The following is a 7052-nucleotide window of genomic DNA, read 5'->3' on the forward strand; positions in this document are numbered from 1 at the left end:
CAGCTGGTAACATATGGAGCCTGTTTTGGGGATTTCTCCAAAATGTTATTATAATTTTTAATATATTTCCTTTCCTTCATTTGCTTATTTCCCTGTTCTTTCAAACTATCTGTATTATTTAGACATATTTAAGGTAAAGATGATATTGCATGCGTTGGAAAATGGAATTCCATAATGCAACTTAAATTATGTTATCCCAAAAATAGAATGCTCAAAATTTTATTATAAAATACAGGTATTTGATGTTTTTAGTGAGCTTATTTTCTTTCTTATAGTTTTATTTTGTTTACTGCAAAATAATAAGATATAATTGTTTGGAGGTTGTAAGTAGGATACTCTGTTTTTGATTTCCTGCTTTTGTTGGCTGTGACCTTGAAATACTTACAAAATGTTTTATTTCAATGTTCAAATATGTGAACATTATCTTCATACTTCCTGGAAGAATTAACACTAAAAATAGAATTTCTGGGAATAATGTCAAAATGTTGGTTAATCATTATTAGCTGATACAATGATATCATTACTTAGAACATCATTCTTCCAAATATGGTAATTTTAAAAGAGAATAAATAAGGTTAAACATTCACATATTTATCATGATTACCAAAATGGGATACCAAAAATAAGTAAGACTAAACACCAGGGTTCTTTAAAAATACTTAGTAGAAATAGATATTTAGTATTTACTTTCAAATTTGAAATGCTATTATTTTTCAATCAAATTATTTTTTCTGCAACACAGACCCCCATGATTCACATTTACCTATGTAACAAATCTGCACAAGTACCCCTGAACTTAAAAGTTTAAAAAATACATTTTGTTCTACTATGTGCTAACCACCAATGCTGCATACATTATGTATTATGATGAACAGGGTCAAAACTCTCCTTGCCTCATTACATTCAGATACTAGAGAAGGTTCCAGATGAGTAAGCAGGAAATAATAATGAAGCAATTTGAGCTAGTGATGGGGTGGTAGGGAATATCATGAGAGTACATGTAGAGGAGAAGCGCTACTCAATATTTTCTATGTGTTTTTGAGTGTGTTTTAGGTTGATCAGAAAAGACTGCCATTTAAGCTGAGGTGTCAAGAATGGGGTCAAAGGACAAAAAGCAGTAAATACTTAGTGTGACCAAGTCAAAAGATCTAATGTACAAAATGAGGACTATAATTAATAATGGAGAGTTGTACTCAGAATTTTTGCTGAATTAGTAGACTATAGCTGCTTTTGCCAAAGGATGGGAAATTAATTAGTAACTATGTGAGATGATGGATAATTTAATTTATAACAATGTAGTAACCATTTTACTATATATATATATGTGTGTGTTTTATAACATCATGTTGTATATATTAAATATACACAATAACATTTATTTTTAATACAAACTTCATTGCATTTTTCTATAGGTGGATAATGCAAAATTATATATTGTTGGCAACATTTCTTTCCATAACTGTAACATAATACATTTCTCATGTAACATTTTTCCCTAAAAGTTTCACTTTGGAAAATTTATGTTTTCTTTCAAAATTTGAAATAACAGTTAGTTTCAGTAACATCTATTTCTGAGTACCATAAAAATAACACTTTAAGTTTTAAACAATTTAGAAATAAATTTGAACTTTGTAAATTAAAATAATATTTCATAAATTACTTTATTAGAGGTATATACTGAGCAATTTATTTAAATAAATTAGTCACTCTGTGCCATGATTCTAAAGCTTTCTCTCTCCATATATCTTTAATATATATATATCTTTTAATATCTTTTATATCTATGGGTCTGATGTATCTTTCATTTTAATTTAATTGTATATCTGGTCTTCAGTGAAAAGTCTGGATTCTGATCTTAATCCAAAGAGTTTGTCTTCCTGGAAGCTTCTCATAGATTTTCTGTCAAGAGGGAGTAAACCACTGACCATAGGAGCTAAGCCTAAATTATTACGTATGCTCAAGGCAAACCTCTTATTCTCTGACTTACCTGGAGCCAGCATAATTCTTGAGTCTCACTTAGTAGTGTAAAATAACCGACATTTCATTTTCAGGTCTCTGAACCACTGTAGGAAGGAAAAAATTTCTTTTAATACTTAAAAGTGAAGAAAATTCAGGCAACTATGACCCATATTTTTAAGCAAAAAAACAAACGCATTCCATATTTTTGGCACAGTAAATATTTTTTTCTTATCTAGGAATTATATGGGGCTAAATTTGATAATTTAAAAAAAACTACTCACCAATATTTACAACGAGGATCATCCAATATTTGTAATGTAACCTAGCCAAAAATGCAAAACTGACCAGAAAGTATTATCATGGTCTTAAGGTTTTGTTTTATAACACTTAGGCTAAATTTAAATATGCCAAACAAATGCATTTGTTCCTAAACTTTTATGCTTATTTTTATGTATAAATTAAATTTTATGTGGATGATACAAACTACAAAAACACATTATCAGATGATTTGATCATTTTCTTGCTAATGTTCGAGAATCAAGGCAAAAAAAAATGAAGTCTAATTTAGGGTCAAAGACTAGTGATAGTGTTCCCTTTAATTTACGTAATTAAAAAGTTTTGAAGAATTATTTAACTCTGTGTCACAACATTTATTTCATTATTTTTAGATTTGAATGACAGATTACTTTTTTAATAAACTATTTTGAAATCATGAATCCTTTAGGTGTCCATTTTGAGTAAGATATCAGGCAAAGAGTTTTTCAGGTGGACTAACAAAATGTGCAAAAAATTTGAAAATACTTCGGCAACCCTAGAAAAAAATCATTGTCCTCAGCCTTTGTGTTGATGACAAGACTAAGCTATTTTATTCAGCCACTCCCTTCAAACAGAAGTTGCCTTATAAAAGCAATAATAGTCTGGGAAGTTTTCCAAATTCATTTATACAAAAGTAAAGAGTACTATTAGAGCTACATTTTATAGCGTTTTTCATTATCTCATTATAATCTGAATCTCTCACACAGGACTGTCTGTACCTGCTGTGTGTAGGGCAATGGAGCCTTCGTTGTGTGCATCCTTTTGTGATTTTAATGCATTATTCTGTAGTAGGTATGCAGGAAAAAATTCAAGCCTTTCATCAAAGACTCACTCCGTGGAAACGTTACATACAAGATAGTAACTCAATTTGACAATATGTTTGCTTACTTTTAGATGGAGCTGGTCAATGTGTACTTCCTAGTTTTCAAACTTAGAAGGTTTCCCTGACATTTCTAAAATGTACATTGTGAAATATCAGCAGACATAGTAGGAAATTGTAAAATGTTTATATGTTCATTTGGGATCACAAATGTCACTACAGCTCAATTTAATTGCAATTGTAGGAGGTAACTTTGGGCACAACAGCTACTCTATTTACATAACTATGTTGTGTTCCAATATTTTTTAAGTAAAATGTGTTCTTTACTCTTATGATATAACTGGATTTGTACTGTGATTTTCAACTTGAATATTAAGCTTTATATACCTTTCCTGGTTTGAAGGCAACCTGTACTAATAACTCCTGTCACTATTATTTTAGTTTTCCACTTATTTTTTATTTAATCAACAATCTGAAAAAACATCTAGAACCAGAGAAAGGGAAGTGTAGAAACAACTAAGAGTGTTTCTCAATGAGCCTGGTTGTACCCATGCATAATTCAGAGTGGTCCAAATAAACTTAATACTGATAAATAATACTGTGAATACAGTTACAGTTGTAACTGTACATCAACTGGCATCTTAAGAAAAAAAATCACATCATTTATTTTTTTTAATTTTTTTTTGCTTCTGTAGCATCAGGCACTCTGCTAAGTAATTTTTATTATTATCCCACCAAATTTTCACAAAAATAATTTTCATATGAATATAGATATATCTTGACACATTTTTAACTACAATTGAATTAGGTAGAATACAACACACATTTTCAAAATTACTAAATTTGTGGCTCTATCTATAACATTTAAAATGAAGTGATTTTCTGAATTTTTTACTTATTCAAGGGGCAATTTAATAAGTTTCAAGGATTCTATCTAATGTCTCCTATTTATTAATATTACACTAAAATTATGTTCAGTAAGCTTAGCTCCCCACACTATTATTTAAGACTATATGTTAATTATTTGATTAATAATATGATATAGATAATAAATTAGATTATCAATATACTCATCCTTTGGTAATCTTCATATACCATGTTAGTGTTCCAGAATACAATCTGTAATAGTTTAAACTGGAAAAGGTAGCCTCCAAGAAAATATAGGTTAAAATATTACGTCCTTAAAATATTATGCCACACTGCAAATCTTCGACTTGACTCCTTTATCATTTAGTAATTCCCCTCTGCATTCCTCATAATTTTTTTTGGTTCTGAGGTTTACTCTATCTGAAATTAATATAGCAATTTTAGACTTGTATTATCATTACCGTGGTGTATCATGGTATAGCAATACAACAGCACAAAAAAATGTAGGTATGTCTTTAATGAAATAGGTAAAGAATATATACGTAGAATATTTTAGAACCATAAAATAAACCAAAGAGCATCTAAATAGACATTAATTCTATGTTTATAGATAAAAATATTAACTATAAGAAGAAAATTATTATTTTTAATTTTTTTCTGTTTTTATTTACAAAGTTCAGTGAAGCAATATGGCATCACAATTTAGAAATACTTTAATCTCACTATAATTTAACATTTAAAAATCTAATTTTTGATATTCAACAACAAAATTATAAAAATAATTTTACATTTATAAAATGAATCATTATTTCACAACACATTAGTCATTCATATTACCTGAAAACAGTTGTATGCTACATAAAAGGAATAAATTTCCTTATCAATATTTTGAAAATATGTCAAAAAATTAGTTCCTTTTTGTCCAGCATTTTTGACAGTTCATTATACAAAATATTATATTACAAATTTCCTAATTATAGTTATTGAAGCCAAATCATTACTAATAATTTCTAAAACATAGCTGTTTGCCTAACATATATGGATAAATTAGAGGTTTCATTAAAAATGAACTTTATGTTTTGTATTTTAAAGTTATTTGCTATGTTCTGAATGTTTGTGTTTTTTAAATTTCATATGTTGAAATCTATTCCTTGGGGTGATGCTATTAGGAGGTCTTTGGAAGGTGATTAGGGGCCTTTGGGAAGTGATTAAGTCATGAGGATTAGTGTCTTCATAATAGACACCCCAGCAAAGCTGCCTTGTTTCTTGCATGTATCAGGGCAAAGCTAGAAAACGGCAGGTATGAGTCGGAGATCAAATTTGCCAATTCCTCTGATTCCTTGATCTTGGACTTCCCAGCTTTGACAACAATAAGAAATAAATTTTGGTTGTTTATAAGCTTCCCAAGTTATGGTATTTTGTTATAGCAGTCTGCATGGAACAAGATGGCATTTTTTATATCTTCTAAGAGAAAGCCCAGCAAACTCAACAAAAACCTGCAAAAGGATATTTGTATGTATAAAAATTAAAAAAAAATTATTCATGAAGCAGACACTACAGTAAGTTTTCAAAAAATAAGAGTTAACCCCCATCAAACAATGATATTTTTTATGGTTTCACAAGGGTAGCAGGTCTTGAAGAAATTTTACTGGTTTCATTAAACCAATTATAGCTTTTAAGTAACCATTTTTCTACATTGAGTTTAATTTTACCTCAGCAGCCAATAAGTTAACATTAATATAATCTTTTTACTTGTAGTGTAAGTGGGATTTATGACATCATAATCTTAGTACTGCTTAAAGACCTTGAGAAAGATAATTTAATTCAATCTTTTACATCTTGAAATAGTTTTTCTAAAATACATCATTGATATTAATAATTACACAGCCAGTTTTCCCTCTTATCAACCAGAGAGGAACCACTGACTCATGAGGTAGCCCATGATTAATTTGTTTTAAAGTAAGCTCTAGCTTGGAGATGATATCAAGTAGTTTAAGGCTTCAGTGAAGAATATTCCTCTGTCTGGAATTAGACAATTGGTACATCCCTCAGCTGCTGGATTTCAAAAAGTCTTCTAAGTCAATTATTTGAATCTGTTTTTGTTTTCATCAAATCTACTTGGTGAATATTTTATTTTTTTAATTTTTTTTTAGAAGAAAGTCTTGTTAAAACTACAAAAGTTGTTTCTTATTAAAACTGCAACAATTTACACTCATTGCTTACATGTAAATATATTATAGGCAACATGATAGATAATATCCAATAACCACTCAATTGCATATATTTAAAAAACACACTGTGAATAAGAAGTTTGCATTTTTTATTCCACAAAAAAAATTCACAATCATTAAAGTCAACCGGACTTAGATTTACATTTATGAACTTCGGTTATGTTCTTAAACCCTCAATTTACGTTTATTTTATTTATAAAAGACAGATAATACTCTCTCTCCTAAAGTGTTGTTGTAAGGACTAAATAAGGCACATTGGTGGTAGACAGCTAATTTGTCCCCAGGATCAGCTTTCTTGGAGTGTCATGGCTTTGGCTGACACAGAAATTGCACCTATAGATGATTCTCCTGGCCGCCCTGGGACCCAGCTGCAGGCATGTGCTGATTTCTAGTCAATGGAGAATTATTTCTAGATTGTTTCAGGAGAAAGAAATAAATGTCTGTCTAATTGGAGTCAATCTTTTAGGAGTTTCTTTGTTACTGGTTAGCCTGTATCTTAACTAACATGTCTTAGCTTAACATAAATCTTCAAAGACAGTCACATTTAAAAAAATATCCATGCTTTCTTGGAATGGCTTTTTATAATTTCCTAAACTTAGGATAGGCATATTTAACTGTAGACAAAAGAGATGCTTCTTTGCCACAGAACTCCCATAGGAGATTCTTCAAAAAGATATACCTTATTCTACAGCAATTGCTTTATTTTTCTAATCAACAAGTTCGTAATTTATTGAAAAAAAACCTTCAGTTTATATTAAACTGAGATTTCTGATCCACAGTTCTAATTTTAAAAAGTACATTTTGTTCTGCATCACATCACAATAAAGCAATTACTTATGCATTTCAATCAATATTAAGGA

The sequence above is a fragment of the Pan troglodytes genome, chromosome 14 (assembly GCF_028858775.2).
Source record: "Pan troglodytes isolate AG18354 chromosome 14, NHGRI_mPanTro3-v2.0_pri, whole genome shotgun sequence".
Classification (NCBI taxonomy): domain Eukaryota; kingdom Metazoa; phylum Chordata; class Mammalia; order Primates; family Hominidae; genus Pan; species Pan troglodytes.